We start from the raw sequence: 16,473 nt of genomic DNA, 5'->3' as shown, positions 1-16,473 counted from the left end.
TTTTTAGTTTGCACTTTCCTGCTGACTAATGATATTGAGCATCTTTTCGCGTGCTCGTTGGCCATCTCTATATCCACTTTTGCAAAGTGCTATCAAGTCTTTTTGCTCATTTTTCTATTGGGTTGACTGGTTCTTATTTATTTGTGAGTGTGCTTTTATCGGAGAAGGCGATGGCACCCCACTCCAGTCCTCTTGCCTGGAAAATCCCATGGACGGAGGAGCCTGGTAGGCTGCAGTCCATGGGGTTTCGAAGAGTCAGACACGACTGAGCGACTTCACTTTCACTTTCACTTTCACTTTCATGCATTGGAGGAGGAAATGGCAACCCACTCCAGTGTTCTTGCCTGGAGAATCCCAGGGACAGCAGGGCCTGGTGGGCTGCCGTCTATGGGGTCGCACAGAGTCGGACACGACTGAAGCGACTTAGCAGCAGCAGGAGCAGCAGCAGTGCTTTTTATATCCTGGATGCTTGTTTTTATTGTGGGGCTTTGACTTTGAAGGGTGACTCAGGCATTCTTGAATGCGAGTAGTAGGCCCACCCCTCCTTCGGGTGTCCCTTACTGACTTTTTATGGGGTCCCCTGGGACCTTAATGAAGGATGTTCATGGCAACACTGTAATCCACCACTGCTGCTCCGACACTGTTGGGCCCCCAACACAGGCCCGGGGTCCCTGGGCGGGCTTTGCTGGGGTGTGGGCTGCCTCTGTAACCACACAGTTTGGATTAGAATCCCAGCTCCATGACTTCCTAGTTGTGGATCCTGGGACTTGAGACTTTGATTTTCTGAACCCCAGTTTCCCTCTCTGTCAAATGAGCTAGCAGTACCGCCTCATAGGGTTGTCATGGAGAAATACTTGGCCCCAGGCCCAGGCCAGGGCCTTGCCATCTACCTGCACTTTGATGTGGTCATGCCCTGGGCCATGAGTGGAGGCTGGGATCCTTGTTAACAAGACCCGCATGTTCCCCTGCAGGTCCCCGGGAGTCTCTGAGGAATCGGAGTTGCTGGCGGCTTTTTCTGGTAGGTTCCTGTTTGTCCCCACTTGCTGTCTCCAGCATATTGCTGGGACCTCCTCGGGGTGGTGGGTCGAAAGTTGCTGGGTTGCCATATTCTACTGGTGGGTGGATGTGGTGGTGGTGGGGCGCTCCGTGTGGCTTCATGGGGTGTGGAATGGGCAGCACCATTGCCCACTGTGAAGGCTGTGGGGTCCTCCAGGATGGAATATTTTCTAACTGGAGGCAGTGCTGTTCAGACAGGGCCTCGGAGAAGGAGCTGCCCCGACAGTGCAGCTGTAGGACTATGCATTTTCTCCATCTCTGGGGTTCACGGGCCTATGGCTTCTGTGCCCTGATGGTGGACTGCAGGCTCAAGAGCAGGTGGGGCCAATGTGCAGGCTCAGAGGGGGCGGGGCCTGTGTGCAGACTCAGTGGGCGGGGCCAATGTGCAGGCTCAACGAGGGCAGGGCCAGTGTGCAGGCCCTTGAGTTGGGACGTTGGATATTGGAGGAGGGTGCGGGGCTGGACACCGATGCGCCACTGTGGTCACTGTGCCCAGTGGGAGAAGTGACCTGGGTCCCAGTCTCGGCCCCTTTCATGCTGAGCGCCCAGGGCAGGTAGCTCACCTCCCTGTGTCTCCATCTCCCTTTCCGTAAACCAGGGGTAATGAGCAGTCCCCAGCGGGGGTCACTGCCATGATTCAGTGGGCTGCTGTGGGACAGCATCTGGCCCAGAGGAGGTGCTCAAAAGTCCATCACCATTTAGGGCTTTTCGTGTGACCCCATTTAGTCACCCTCATGGTGATGCTGCAAAATGGACTGTTATTCTCATTTTAACAAATGAGGAAGGGGAGGCATGCATAGATCACCTGTTCCATGTCCCAGTTGGAAGCAAAGAGCTGGCTGAGACTAATTCTTTAACCCTCCCAGGGAACCCAGTGGATTCTTCCTCAACGCACCCATTTCACAGCCGTTTCACTGGGCAGACTGAGGCCCGTGTTGGGCATGTCTGTGCCCACTGCCCTCTCTGCCTCCACCACCCACCTGGTACCTCTGAAGGCAGGGGTCTCTCCAGAGAGCTTGTCCCCCAGAGGGACTGGAGGGAGGCCATGGGGGCACTGGCAAAGTTTGGGGTGTCAGGGGAAAGAGAAGGCAGACCAGAGGTGGGTCAGCGGGCTGGGCACAGGCTTGTTTTTTCTTTGGCTGTGTAGTGCAATTTGTTGGATCTTAGTTCTCTGACCAGGGATTGAACCCAGGCCCCTGGCAGTGAAAGGAAGGGTGCAGGTCTCTAGAGGAAGGGTGACCCAGGCAGAGGGAACCGCCTGTGCAAAGGCCCTGAGGCTATATGGAATGGACCTCCTGGTTTGCAGGAGTCTGTATGAGTCACCTGGTTGGGGTTTTCTTGAGTCAGGCCTCACTCCTTTGTTCCTGAGCCTTTGGGGCTCTCCAGTAGGCAGGAGGGAAGGACAGCCTTGGAGGCTGTCTGCTTCCTGAGCCAGGCCTTTGGTCCCACAGCAGGAGTACGTTTCATCTTGGAGGCAGGGAGCATGGGCAACACTGGTGGTGGTCCCCACAGAGGTAATCAGCCCAGCCGGGCTTTCTACCTGGCCTTCATGATGCCTTTGAAGTTAGAAGGCAGGTGGCCTTGCCTGGGGTGTTTTTCCCTCCTCTCCTCCTCTGCCTCTCTGTCCTCCATCAATCCCCATCGAAGGCCTAATGGAGAGCCTTCCTCCTGTGGTTGAGTTATCTGCTTGTCACGCCAGTGGCCCACCCGAGGACGATAAAAGGGCTTTTTGTGTGCAAGCACTTAGCTTCCTCCTCTGGGGCGATCCATCACGTGTGAGGGAGGCGGGAGGCAGACAGCGGGGAGGGAGAGAGGAGGTCCCTCCCCCTGCTGAGGAAGCCAGTGCTCCCAGGAGCCCCCCTGGCAGGACCCAAGTGGCTCCTCAGCCCAGAGATGAGTCCTGTCTGGGGACAGGTGGGGCCAGCTGGGAGGGAGGGCCCCAGGGGGCATGGAGGCTGGGTGGATGATCTAGGCTCCCCTCCCATGCCCAGGAGCTCCCAGTTGGCAGCTCAGGGGCCTTCTGAGACCCTCCTCATCCCACCATTGGGGGCTGGGGTGGGGGATCTGGTGGGCTGGAGTCAGCTTCAGGGAAACAGGTATTTCTGAGAAAAAAACCACAATAAGAGGCAGAAGGGAAGCTGTGTGTGGGTCAAGGGGGATGGAAGTCCTGAATGATCATGAAACAGCAGCTGCACTCTGCTTCAGCACTCTGCTGTCCTTATGCCCATTCAACAGATGAGGAAACTGAGGCACCAGAGGTGATGTGTTAGAGGAGGTGGCATTTGGGCCCCTAAGCTAGGTATAGGTTTTGACCCTGCGGTAGGGAACTGCTTGAGTGCGGGGGTATAGGTGGGAAAGTGGGGTTTGTCTGAGCCTTGAGTCTCTCCCAGTGTGGTGCCTGGTAGTGTATACATGAAGGGTGAGGAGTCAAGTGTGGCTGGAGGCTGAAGGTGGGCGGGAGGGGAGCTTTCTGGATCTCCTGGGGAGGAAGATCAAGACCAACCAACTCCCAGGCAGACAAGTGGCCAATTGTATGTGGTGGGAGTTGGGGGAGGTTCAAGGGACTGGGACAGGCAGAATCACAACTGTCTGGACTCTGTTTGTCCCTCCTGGGCAATGGGTTGATGGGCATGTCCCTAGCTGGGGGGACCGTGGTCCCTCCGTTGGGTGGAGGAGGAGAATGCATGGGTGGTTCTCTCTCCTTCCAGTTCAGGGTGCTCAGCCCTAGCCAGCTGTCCTTCCCCCACCTTCCTTCCCCTTCCCCTCCTCTCTCCATCCCTCACTGCTCCCTGCTCCTCCTCCGTTTTCCTTCCCCTCCCCTTCCCACAGCCCCCCTCCTTCTCTCCACAGGCTACCCTCAAATGACAGCAATTAATGGTGCCTCTGATGGTGGCTGGGAGGACGAGGCTGACAGTTGAGCGTGTCTGCCTGCGGCTGGCCCTCTAATCGGGCCCGGGGGACGCCCCTCCCGCCCGGGCTCCCAGGCACTGCCTGCCTGCTCCACCACTCACAGGGCAGCCGGAGCCGCCCTCAGAAGGGCACACGGGAGGCCGGCGCAGCATCTGCACCTCAGTTCCCTAAGCCCCCTCCCTGTCGTCCTTTTTCCCATCATCCTTTTTCCTACATAAATGAGTGGGCTCCGGGGTCACCCTGTCCTGCCCCAGTTAGTATATTCATGATGGCCTGACTGCCAAGGCATCCTTCTCTACCAGGAGGTCCTCTCTACCAGCCAGCTTCTGTCCCCAGATGACCTCTCAGGGTGTACCACACCGCCCTCAGGGCAAGCTCCTCCCCACATGACCTTCATCCTTTTGTGTCCGTTCTCCTGGGAGGATTGAGTTGGGTGGAGTCAAGGAGACTTGTCCTGTCCTGGACAGCAGACATCCATTAAATGCTGGAACCTTGGCAGTCTGGAGCCTTCAGTGATGGGGGCAGCTACCTGGACCTGGAGTCTTGCCTGGCAGTGAGGGGCTTTTGTGTGTCTGGGGGACAAGAATCCTGGCCAGCCCTGTCCACAGTGGGCAGGGTCCTTGCTTGTTCATTATTTTGTAGTAGCAGTAATGAGGCCCCTGCTGTATGCCAGGGCCTGCAGAGGTACTTCACCTTGGTGCGTTTTACTCCGCAATAACTCTCCAACGATCATGCTGTTTATAACCCTGCTTCGGTAGATGGGGAACCTGACAGATAGAGAGGCAAAAGTGATTTTCCCTGAATGACTCAGGAAGGAAGGGATAAATCTGGGATTCAACCCTGATCTGCCTTGTCTAGGGCTTGTAAATCAGGGCCTTTGGGGAAACTTGAGAGACAGTAAAGGAACCAGCAGACCTGAGCTGGAAGTGAGAATATAGTCCCTGGGCATGGGGATTGGATTTAGTGGTGTTAATATATGTATATATATTTTCTGTTACAGTTAAAAAGAAAAACAGCCTTATTGAGATGGAATTAACCTGTAAAAAGATACACCCATTTTAAGAGTTCAGTTCCATGAGTTTTGGCAAAATGTGAACATTCATATGACTACCACCATCAGGAGGGTTTCTGTCACCCCCCAAAAATCTCCATCCCCCAGCACCCACTGATCTGCTGTCATAGAGGTTATAGACTCTTCTAGGTTTTTGTACTAAGATTATCTTGAAGTGTGTACTTTTTGGGGTTTGGCTTCTTTCACTGTTTTGAAGTTTTTGAGACTGATCTGTCATCGTGTACATATATGATTCCATTTGTTTATTCATTCATGAGTTGATAGACCTTTAGGTTGTATCCAGTTCTTGGCTATTAATGAATGAAGCTAGAAAGTCTTTAAGCCACTTTGCTTTTTCTTGCCTTATTGCATTGGCTGAGGCCACAGGGTAGCACTGACTAGCGGCAGTTGGCAGTTTTAGGGTTAGCTGGCTGTGGGTGTTGTCCTGAATACTCCCATTTGACAGATGAGGAAACTGAGCCTCTGAGGGGTCAGGTGACTTATGGAAGGTCATCTGGTGAGAGTGGAGTGCTGTTTCTCCATCTCCAGGCTGGGAAGTACCAGCCCTGTTGTTTACCAATGTGCTTGCTGGTCCAGAGGGTCACCTCAGAAGTCAGTGGCTGGGCGGGGGTGCCTAGAATCACCCTTCTTTCCCCCTGGGTTTCCTCTGCCCGGGGAGATGAGGGTATAAAGGGCATTCTGTACCTTCTACCTTTTGGGTCACACACTGTCTGTGGGCACCCAGCACTGCTGAGTGAATGTCAACCTTTGTCTTTCAGTCACAGAGACCTTCTGGGGAGCTATTTTGGGGTGAGGAAGCCCAGGAAAGGGGGGAGGGGAGACAGAGTAGAGGGTCCCCTCCTTCCTTGCCCAAGGAGTGTGAGCTAAGATGACTTTTCGGGGAAGGAGGCCTGTAAATTAAATAAGCAATCCCGTAAATAAATAAGTAATGAAATTAGTGGGGTGCCTAATTATATCAGATTCATAATTATGGATGGATGCCTGCCCGATAATTGTACTTGTTTTTAATCTTCGGCTCTGACATGTGTCTCCTTCCATCTGATAGGATTCCCTGCCCTCAGCCGTGGGAGGAGGGAGGCCCTGCTTTTGGGGGCTCCTGGTGAGCCTAGGTGGTGGTGGGGCCCCCCAGACCCCACGGATCCAGGTAAACTTGTCTTTTTCCTGCAGTCAGATTTCTAAACCTTTTGAAATTGCAGCAAATGAAAACAGTAAGAAGAACAGGGTTTATCGTAGCAATCATGGTCTACTTTACCTATTATAATTTAATTTTCCAGCCCTGCCTGTGAAGTGGAGATTGTTGTCATCTCTACTCTGCTGATGAAGAAATTGAGGAATAGAGAGGTTAAGTGACTTGCCTGAGGTCACACAACCAGTGAGATTTGAACCCAGACTGTCTTCCCCAGAGCCTGCATCCTTCTGGGTCTCCTCTCTTAGCCTCTAGGTCATCTTGTGTGGTACACACAGACCTGGAGAGCTGTCTCTGCTAGGCATGCGCCCTCAGAGGAAGATGCTAATTTAGGGGGGCTCAAGGCCTCAAGAGGTTTAAGTGCTGGAAAGATCAGGTCATGCCTTCCACAATTGCTATAAATCCAAACAGAAACCATTCTGAAACATGACATGTAAAATTATGTTTCCTGTAACTAGAAAGCAAACCCATTTGCAGAAATTAAAATGACTTCTTTCTAGATCTTTCTTTTTGTGGCTTTGGTTTGTTGGCTCTTTGGGCACTCCTGGTCCTGCCTATGGTAGGTACTATGCTGATAATCATTAGACCCAGCCCATTTTCCGGATGAGGAAAGTGAGGCTCAGTGAGGTAGAGGGACTTGAGTGAGGTGCCAGAGCTGGCATTCTAACCAGCTTTTACCACGTCAGTTCCCTGGCATGAAGGGGGGTGCCTCTCCTGTCTGAGAAGTGGAGGGGCCATGCACGCCAAAGGCTGGCTTCACCGGGTCCCTTTCTGTGCTTGGGAGCCAGGAGATCAGCTGCGCCCACCTCATGTGGGGGACAGAAAGGATGGAAGTGGCTGTGGGGGCATTGTTGTTCTCACTTGCCGTCTCTGGAGACCCCAGACCCCCCAGCCAAACTCACTGCCTGTTCTTTCACGGTGTGCCCTGTGTCTTGGACATCTGACCCTGTCAGGGGCAGTGGGCCCTGAGCCCTTGGGATACCCAGGCCTCCACCAGGAATTGCCCCTTTGCAGACTGCAGGGAAGGAGCACCCTTCACTTTCTGGGGTGCCTGATGGGGCCTGCATTTCTGAGAGTCCAGCAGGAGCTGCAGCTTGGGCTAGTATGCAGCATGCATGTGCTGACTTTAGTCTGGTGGGGTTTGGGGGCTCTCCTGTCCCTCTCTGTAGCCTGGGGTGAAAAGGGGAATTGAGGACAGACTCACATGAGGAATTGTATGTGTCCATGTTGTTCCTGAGGGTTGGAGCAATCTGGGGAGGCTGCCTGGAAGAGCTGGAACAAGCCTGTTGAATGAAGAACAAACATACCTTTGCTGAATAAGAAACATACTTTGGGGGAACTCATGTGTAAAGCACCTCAAACAGGCATAGAGAAAATGCTACATTTATTACTTAAGCTAACACTTCGTGATTTTTTTTGCTTGCCTTGGTGCTATGGGAGAGTTTGCTGTTATTATTATGAACCCTAGAGTTTCTAATGATTCCTGCCCATATATTTTATGCCAGGCTGTGTTCTAAATCATGTCATATACACCCACTCATATTCTCCCCAAGGCTGCTGTATAAGGTAAGGGCTAATATTACCAGCCCTGTTTTATATGGAAGGACGCTGCAGGCACAGAGAGATTAAGTGATGTGCCTGAGGTCACACAGCTGGCAGCTGGCAGAGCTGGGATTTGAACCCAGGAAGCTTGACTCCATGGCACCTGCTGTTAATTGTGGGGACTGTGCAGGCACCACCTGCAGCCCTCCCTGAGCCTGGAGCCAGACTGAGTCTCTTGGCAGGCCGCACCGGCTGTGGGCCAGGCTCCATGTGTAACGTAGGGCCCTCAGGCATGCAGCAGCTGCTCTGGGCTGGGCAGGACTGGTCAGGACATGAGGGGGTCTCCTTCCTGCCTCCTTGCAGCCAGCCTGGTGTCCCCATGGCCTCCTGGGAGAGGGAGTGGGTTGTGATACTCAGCCAACAAGACGCCAAGCCTTTGCCTTGTGGATCCTATGGGCTGATGGGGAGATGGACAGTGTAGTAAACACACATGCTCTTAGAAAGCAGTGAAATGCTGGCTGTGGAATAATAGGGTGGAGCAATTCTGCTTTGGGGTGGGGTGAGGTGGGGGTCGGGGGCTACTTGCCTTAGGTCAAGGAATCACAGGTAGTCTCCAAGGAGGTGGCAGTTGAACTGGAACCTGGACCAAGAGAAGGAATCAGACCTGTGCAAGGAAGAGGGATGAGCCAGCTGGGTAGGGAGGTCAGCTTATGCAAAGGCCCTGGGGTCCTGATGTCCCAGGAATGCTGAGGAGGCCTACCTGGCTGAAACAGAGTCAGAGGCACCAGGTTAGTTCTCTGGATCTGAAGCCCTTTATTGCATTTAAGGCAGAAATCCATGGCTTTGGATTCCTTCTTTTGTTCTTTTGCTAGCTGGTTAATATACATTTACTGGGCACATGGAATGTTCCAGAGTCAGAATGATGGAAAAAGTCAGGCATCATTCATGCCTTTGAGGAGTTCAGTGTCCGGAGGGAAAGGGTCAGTTAAACAAGTGACACCAAGGGTCACACGGACAGAGTTCAGACCATTACTGGAGCGTAACAAGTTTCGTATTTGCCTCTGGGCCAGGACAGGCTTCTTTGGACAAGTGTCAGTGGAGGCGAGACATGAGGGTGATTCGTTAGGACTCTGGAGTCGTGGTGGAGACACATTTAGGCTGGCTTAGGCCACAAGGAGGAGTCGATGGGTGCTCCTAATGCCAGAGTGTCCAGGGTAGGGCAAGTTCAGGCATGGCTGGATCCAGGGGCTCAAACCACACCTTGGAGAGCTGGCTTTGTGTCAGTTCTGCTTCCTTCTGTGTGGGCTTTGTTCTCAGGCAAGTTCATGCCTCCAGCACAGCAAACCAGGAGGAGGAAGAGTCAGTCGCCTGAAGCCCCAAGAACAGCCTCCTTGCTCTTTGCCGTTTCCTTACTGAATGAGGCTTTCATTGTTTGTTCAGCTATTTTTACTGTTGGGTGGAGGTGGCCAAGGTAAGGGGAAGGAGTGTCCCCAACTCAGATGCAGTCAAGGAAAGGAATGAGGCAAATGGGAGGGGTGGGGATTGTGGCTAACCAACCTGCTGGATATTCTGATTTTTTTCCGAGAGAAGCTGGAAATCTGGATTTTATAAGCAATGCCCTAATTTAAAAACAAAACAAAACATTGTATGTGCCAGAAAGAGCTTCCCTGTTGGCCAAAGCTGCCCGTCATCCTTCTGTGGCCTCTGTGCTTAGCTGTGACTTTCATTTCCAAGTATTTTGCCCTCCATGATCCAGGCAGACTGGTCCATGGAATGTCACAGAAGGTCCTAAAACTTGGGGAGTCACATTTTAGGCCTCCAGAAATGCCATCTCCACGAGTGGAGGCCTGAGGCTGCCTAATTTATCCCAGCGCTCTCCAGAGGAGTTCAACTTGGTCTGAGAGACAATCTAGCCCAGTGGTTAGTGACCGGGGCATTCAAATACTGACTTTGCCACTCCTAGCTGTATGCCCTCAGACAAGTCACTTCACCTCTGTGTTCCTTGGTTTCCCCATCTGTAAAACGAGAATGACAATATCCTTTTGGGTTGTTGTGAGGCATCAGGGAACATGTGGGAAGCCTGTTCTTCCCAGTGCCCCACGTTGGGAGGGTGTGTGTCCCTGGGCTGGTATAATTTGTCCTTCCTGGGTTGAGCCCTGGCCATCTGGGGCTGGTGGTGGCCAAGAGCTTTCCTGGACACCTTCATCCTCTGTTCCTGGGTGTGGGTCCCCCTCCCCCAGCGATCCTTGCCAGTTGCTCTGTGCCCTTGGCTGCAGGACGGCTCTGCACTTTGACGTGTAGCAATTAGCCCTGCCCGAGGCCAGTTCACAGCTGTTGCCGGTGGGGGCAGCCCCTTTTAAAAATAAAAGCAGCACATAGGAAACCAGCCCTAGGGACCAGTTCACTGCCTTTAGCCAGCATGGCCAAGGGTTTAATGTGATGCTTTTGTGCCTGGAAGAAATGATGAAGTACAGTGCGTTTGGTCTGGGGAAGTCTCCCCCTCAGGGAGGCCCCCTTCCAGCCAGCTGCCTATGAGTGGCTCATGGATCCCTCTTTCAGGGAGGGGTGTCTGTGTTCTTTGGGGCCTGTTCTCGTCTGGCTCAGCCTGGGTGGGGAGCCCTTGGGGGATGGGATGATTTCTTTAAAACGCTCGAGCATCTACTATACATGGGGATGTATATATGTCAGTGCCACTCTCTCAGTTCATCCTCCCCTCGCCTGCACCCGCCTCACTGTGTCTGTTCGCTGCGTCTGTCTCTCTAATCCTGCCCTGCAAATAGGTTCATCAGTGCCCTTTTTCTAGACTTCCATGTATATGCGTTAATGTACGATGTTCATTTCTCCTCTTTCTGACTTCATTCTGTATGACAGGCTCCATATTCATCATATCACTGCAAATGACCCTGTTTCATTCCTTTTGATGGCTGGGCAATATTCCATTACATATGTGCTGCAACTTCTTTATCCGTTCATCTGCCTGAATTTTATTTAAATCGCATTTAGAGATCTGTTTGTGGACTGCGAAGCCCCACACCATCCCTCCAGGCCCACCTCCCCTGCCATGCTTTGCGGGCTCCTGGCTGCTCCCGGAACTCACCAAGGACAGCAGCCTCAGGGCCTCTGCCTTGGCTGTTTGGTCGGCTTGGGACACTGTTCCCTGAGAAGTTTCCACATCTCCCTCTCTTACTCCATCCAGGCCACTGTTGAACTGTCACCTCCCCAGAAACCACCCGTCCATTGCTGCTGCCGTTCCTTGATGTCATCACATCTTTTCTGTTGCTGACTTCCTCACCTTTTCCCAAGTCACCCCCACGGGGGCAGGGATCCTTTTCTTGTTCCTGCTGTGTTCTTCGCGCCTGGTGCGTATCATTGGGGCTCCCTAAATGTCTGGTGTCTCCAGGCCTGGGGTCAGGGACTCTTAGAGGCGGTCGCAGCTTCCAGAAGGTCAGTAAACTGGATTGGAATGGAGTCTGTTCAACCAAACCACCTTTTTATTTATTTTGAATTTAGACGAAATTCACATCGTATAAAATTTACCATTTGAAAGTGTACAGTTCAGGGACTTCCCTGGAGGTCCAGTAGTTGAGCCTGTGTTTCCACTGCAGGGAACACCGGTTTGATCCTTGGTCGAGGAGTTAAGATCCTACCTACCGTGTGGTGCAGCCAAAAAAGGGTGCATGACTCATTGGTGTTTAGTGTGTAAACAATGTTGTACAACCGATAACTTCTGTCTAATTCTAAAACAGCTCCATCACCCTGTAAGGAGCCTCTGAACAGGCACTCTCCCCCTTCCTCCTCGCAAATCCTGGCAGCCACCAGTTGGCTTTCTGTCTCTTTGGATTTGCCTGCTCTGGGCATTTCCTATAAATGGGATCATACAAAATGTGACCTTTCGTGTCTGACTTCTGGCCCTGGGCATGATGTTTTCGAGGTTCGTCCACGTGGCTACATGAATCGGTATTTCATTCCTTTCTCCGGCTGAAGAATGTCACATTGTATGGATGGACATCCACAAAGTCACCTTCCGAGTCGTTTTTCAGTCACCCGCCCAAATCTGGGAGCGCTGGGCTTCAGGAAAGGAAAGTGAAGTCGCTCAGTTGTGCCCGACTCTTTGCGACCCCATAGATAGTAGCCTGCACCAAGCTCCTCCGTCCATGGGATTTTCAAGGCAAGAGGACTGGAGTGGGTTGCCATTTCCTTCTCCAGGGAATCTTCCCAACCCAGGGATCAAACTCAGGTTTCTCACATTGTAGACAGATGCTTTACCATCTGAGCCACCAGGGAAGTCCTCAGGAAAGGAAAGGAAGAGGTAAAAACAGCCAGATGTTTCCTTTTTTTTTAAAGTTTTATTTCTTTGTTTTGGCTGCACTGAGTCTTCACTGCCGTGTGCCAGCTTTCTCTAGCTGTGGCAAGCAGGGGCTACTCCGTAGTTGCGGTGCGCGGGCTTTCATCACGGTGGCTTCTCTTGCTGCAGAGCATGGGCTGTAGGGTACGTGGACTTCAGTAGTTGTGGCGCACAGGCCTAGTTGCTTCTCGGCACGTGGGATCCTCCCACACCAGGGACCGAACCTGTGTCCCCAACACTGGCAGGCAGATTCTCATCCACTGCGCCCCCAGGGAAGTCCCAGCCAGATGTTTCTAACTCGTTTTTCTCTTTCTCTTCCCCCAGTCCCCACTCTGCTCCTAACCTTATCTTAGAGCCTGGCTGGATCAGGAAGCATCCACGAGGGGAGGGAGTGAGCAAGGATCCCTTCCACTTGGAGCTGGAGGCTGAATGGGAGCCCCTCTGGTCTCCTGAGGCTCCTCCCAAAACAGATGTAGTTTCTGCTGACCCTAACGGAGACAGCAGGCAGGTGTGCCCCCTTTTCACAGCTGAGCAGACTAATGTCTGCAAAGGCTGAGATCTTGCCCAGGGCCACTCGGCCTAGGGACCCCTCCTGCTTCTGTGGTCCCCATCACCGTGTATTCTGTAACGTCACTGATCTTTCCCATCGTCCAAAGCTTTGCCCACAGGCAGGTTCCTGGAAGTACATGCTGGTGAATCTTGGTTTTTTAGAACACCGAGGGATGCTCGCCATCAGAATCTTGGGGAATGAGGACTTCTTTTGCTAAGCAGACGGCCACACAGTAACGTATTCTGAACATGAGCTTGGTTTTGGTGGCTGGCTGTATCTCGAGGGGGCTGCCTGGGGCTGTTTCTGGTCTGTGATGATTTCCCATCTTCACAGAGTCACTCAGCAAACCATTTCATTCCCTGGCTCCTTGTAGGGCAGAAACAAGAAGTGACCGTGGAATGACCTGGCCCAGCTTTGAACCTGCCCGAAGCATAAATCCCTCTGGTGGGGGCTTGGGGTGTTACTCCTGATTCCAGGGCCAGACTCTGAGAAAGTCTGGGGGCAGGTCTGTGTCCAAAACAAGCAGAAGAGAACAAAAGGAACCCATGCTTTCTGACCCGGCTGCTTCGGGCTCCACCGCCTGCCTGTGTTTTGGTGGAGCTAGTTTGGCTCGCTCTTGAGATCCTCTGATGGTCAGGATGAGAGTGGACGGGCGGGATCTTTGGTTTAAAAGTACAGCATTTGATCACGCACGTCTTTCTGTGCCTCGGTTTCCCCACCGGTAAAAGAAAGCAGATCTGCAGAATTCTTCCTTAATCCTCCAGAGTGTTTTCTTGGGAGAGGCTGAAGGGTGAGCCGATGAGTGTCGGCACACACGTGGCCTTCCCGTGGGCCTCTTCAGGGGGTCTCCTAGTGGCTCTTGTGGCCCCTCAGCCAGTTCAGTGGCCACGAACCTTTGTCACATGCAAATCTGACCTGCTGCAAACCCTCTACGGCTCTCCACTGGCGGATGCAAGCCAGCTTTGCGCCATTCAAACCTCAGTTCAGCCACTTCCCAGCTGTGTGACCTTGGGCAAGCCAGTTAACCTCTCTGGGCCCATTTCCTTCTTTGTATATTGGGTGCCCCTGCCTTTTGTTGTGCTGTGCTAAGGACAGGTGGGTTAACTGATGAAGTGCTTACAAAGCGCTTGGGACCCAGGATGAGTTACTATTACTATCGTCATCATTATTTAAATTTTTTTTTTGTTTTGACTGTGCCTAGTCTTAGTTGGCTGGAGAAGGCAATGGCAACCCACTCCAGTGTTCTTGCCTGGAGAATCCCAAGGACAGGGGAGCCTGGTGGGCTGCCATCTATGGGGTCGCACAGAGTCGGACACGACTGAAGCGACTTAGCAGCAGCAGCAGCAGCAGTCTTAGTTGGCAGGATCTTTTTTTTTTTTTTTTTTTAGTTGCGGCATGTGGAGTCTAGTTCCTTGACCAGGGATCGAACCCGGGCCCGCTGCACTGGGAGCACAGAGTCTGAGCCATTGGACCACCAGGGAAGTCCCCTCCTCATCATTATTACATCATTATTACATCATTCTGGGGTGTCTGCACTCCAGGGAGTTAGGTGATTTGCCCAGAATTCTCATGCTTTCCCTGCCCTACTCCTCTCCCACCATTCCCTGACCTTGACTTCTAATGCCCTCACCGCATCCCCACTGGACTTGGCCACATCAGTTTCCTCTCTGCTTTTGCTACACTCCCAAGTCGACCCGGCCTCCAGACTTTCGCCCTTGCTGCGCCTCCTGCCTATGCCACCTTTCCCCTCATCGGTATCCCGAGGGAGCCCTTCGCATCACTCAGGATGCCATCTTGGGCAAACAGCGCTGGGCCTGACTCCTGGCTGCTGGGGGCAGGGTAGCGAATCTAGAAATCCCTCTGGATCTTCTCCTGACACCTCGACGCTGTTGCTCGGGGCACCGGGGAAGCTGAGCGGAGCCTGCCCGGCTGCAGTGGGGAAATTGACACCCAGAGAAGCTCAGACTTGTCTCTGAGTCACACAGCTAGCTGCAGCCAAGATCCAGACCCCTGGCTGACCACCAAGCCACCCATTTTGGCCAGTGTGCATGCGTGCGTGCGAGTGTGTGTGTCTGGTGTGTGTGTGTGTGTGTGTGTGTGTGTGTGTGTGACTGTATCTTTTTTAACCCTCTGGGCCTGTCAGCTGTGATGACCCTGGCTCAGAATGCCAATGTGAAGGGGTCGTGTTTGCTTTTCCTGGGATGACAAGGACAGAAATATTTTAAAGGCAGAAGCCTGCCCAGTGGCCATGTCACCCTGGAGACCAGAGGGCCGAGAAGGGATGGGAGTAGAGGCGTCGGTTCATGCTGGGTCTGGGTCGGGGCAGCCATGCTGCCCTCTGGGTGGATGGTTGAGCTCGGCGGGGGAGACTGGGTTGAGGAGGAGACGCCGGCGGGGAGCTTGCTTTCGCCTGGGAGCGGTGAACAGTGAGGAGGTTTTTCTATCAAGCTATAAAAAGGCCTCCCCGTGTTTCAGCTCCCGAGTGTCGGCTGGAAGCCCGCCAGGGTTACCATGGCGATGAGGAATTATTACTTACTGCCAAGGCTGGGAGAGAAAGCTCGCGTACTTTTGGCTTCCCAACAAGAGGAGTGGACTTATGTAATTCCCTGTGTTTATAGGCCCGGAGTGGCAGGAGGCAAGCAGGGAGCCTGTGGCTCAACACCGCATTTTCACCCTGCTGTGGGTCGGGTGGTCCCGTGGGTTGTTCCTGGGGGTTGGCCCTCTGCTCGCCCCATCTAAGGGAGGCATTGTGCTGGGAGCCTGGGGGGCTGGGTCGGCTGCAGGCCCCCCCACCCCATCCCTGACCTGGGGTGGGAGCCCGCAGTCTCGCGGGAAGGCAAGCGTGGCTGCTCGGTGGGGTTGCCCCTCTTCCTGGGTCAGCCCTGGAGGAAGGATGGGTTTGAGGTTGGACGCCGTGTGTCCTCTGGAAGCCAACAGCCCAGTCTGTGTGTGTGGACTCCGCTGACCCACTTGCTGGCACCTTCTACTTCTTTTTCTTTTTCTTTTCTTTTTTTTTGTGGGAGAGTTACTTCAAGTTGTGTTGGGAGCTGACGTGAGCGAGAGGCTGGTCATGTGCTTGGGTAAGAAAAGTTTCCGGGCTCGGTGGTGGGCAGGGAGATGCGGCGTGGCCCGGTCACCCGGCCGAGGAAGGGTAGGCAGAGAGACGGGGGGCCACAGATCGTAGGACCTGGACGTGGGATGGGGACCCTGTATGGGGGCTGATGGTTTTGCATTCTGGCTCCCTGGGTCTGTCTGGGGAGGCTGGCGATGGCCAGGAGGTAGTGGCCCCCAATGCCTTACCAGGGTGGGTAAAGCCCCAGAATGGGTGCTGGGTGGACAGGTGCCCCAGAAGGACAGGCTGCCCCCTGGAGTGGATGCGTGGGGTGGGAGGTGGTGGTGCTGCTTTCTGGAGCCCCTGTACCTCGTCCCTGCAGGGAAGCAGGCAAGACCAGGGATCTGGCATCCATTCATCGGTGTTGGCCCCAGGGGTGGGCTGGGGGCCTAGGGTTTGGGGGGTGGGCGCCTCAGTGGCCATGGAGCAGGGGAGGGGGCCAGGTGCAGGCAGTGCCTTGGCTGCCCTGGCGCCCGGCTCCCACCATGGTGGCGCTTGGCTGGGTGCCCGTGTCTGGTTTGAAATCAGCACCACCGGCCCAGGCTTGCCCAGGGACCTGGCAGAGAGGAGTCGGGATAAACACTGGAAAGTTGGAAGGGCTTCCTGAGCTCACAAGGAGCCTTCAGTTGCAAGTGAAGGGGATGAGGGAGCGATTTGTCCTGAGGTCTGGGTGCGCCGGGGCTGTTGGGAGGCAGTGGGC

At 53.7% G+C, this 16,473-nt stretch overlaps 1 protein-coding gene across 15 annotated transcripts in view; it reads left to right on the top strand.

The window, feature by feature from the left end:
* NCOR2 (nuclear receptor corepressor 2) overlaps window positions 1-16,473 on the top strand; it is a 237,237-nt gene that overhangs the window by 33,287 nt on the left and 187,477 nt on the right. For 13 of the 15 annotated variants that reach the window (XM_027567024.1, XM_027567022.1, XM_027567025.1 and 10 more), the window contains exon 2: window positions 972-1,018. The exons of 1 other annotated variant lie outside the window; for it this stretch is intronic. The gene's annotated coding sequence lies outside the window, so the exon portion shown is untranslated. Of the gene's footprint in view, window positions 1-971; window positions 1,019-15,603; window positions 15,742-16,473 lie in introns of those variants that run through there. One more of the 15 variants, XM_027567020.1, reaches the window with a different exon arrangement.

This window comes from Bos indicus x Bos taurus, chromosome 17, assembly GCF_003369695.1.
Source record: "Bos indicus x Bos taurus breed Angus x Brahman F1 hybrid chromosome 17, Bos_hybrid_MaternalHap_v2.0, whole genome shotgun sequence".
NCBI classification, from domain to species: Eukaryota; Metazoa; Chordata; class Mammalia; order Artiodactyla; family Bovidae; genus Bos; species Bos indicus x Bos taurus.
The sequence above is the reverse complement of the archived record's forward strand: the minus strand, read 5'-3'. Positions and strand labels throughout refer to the sequence as shown.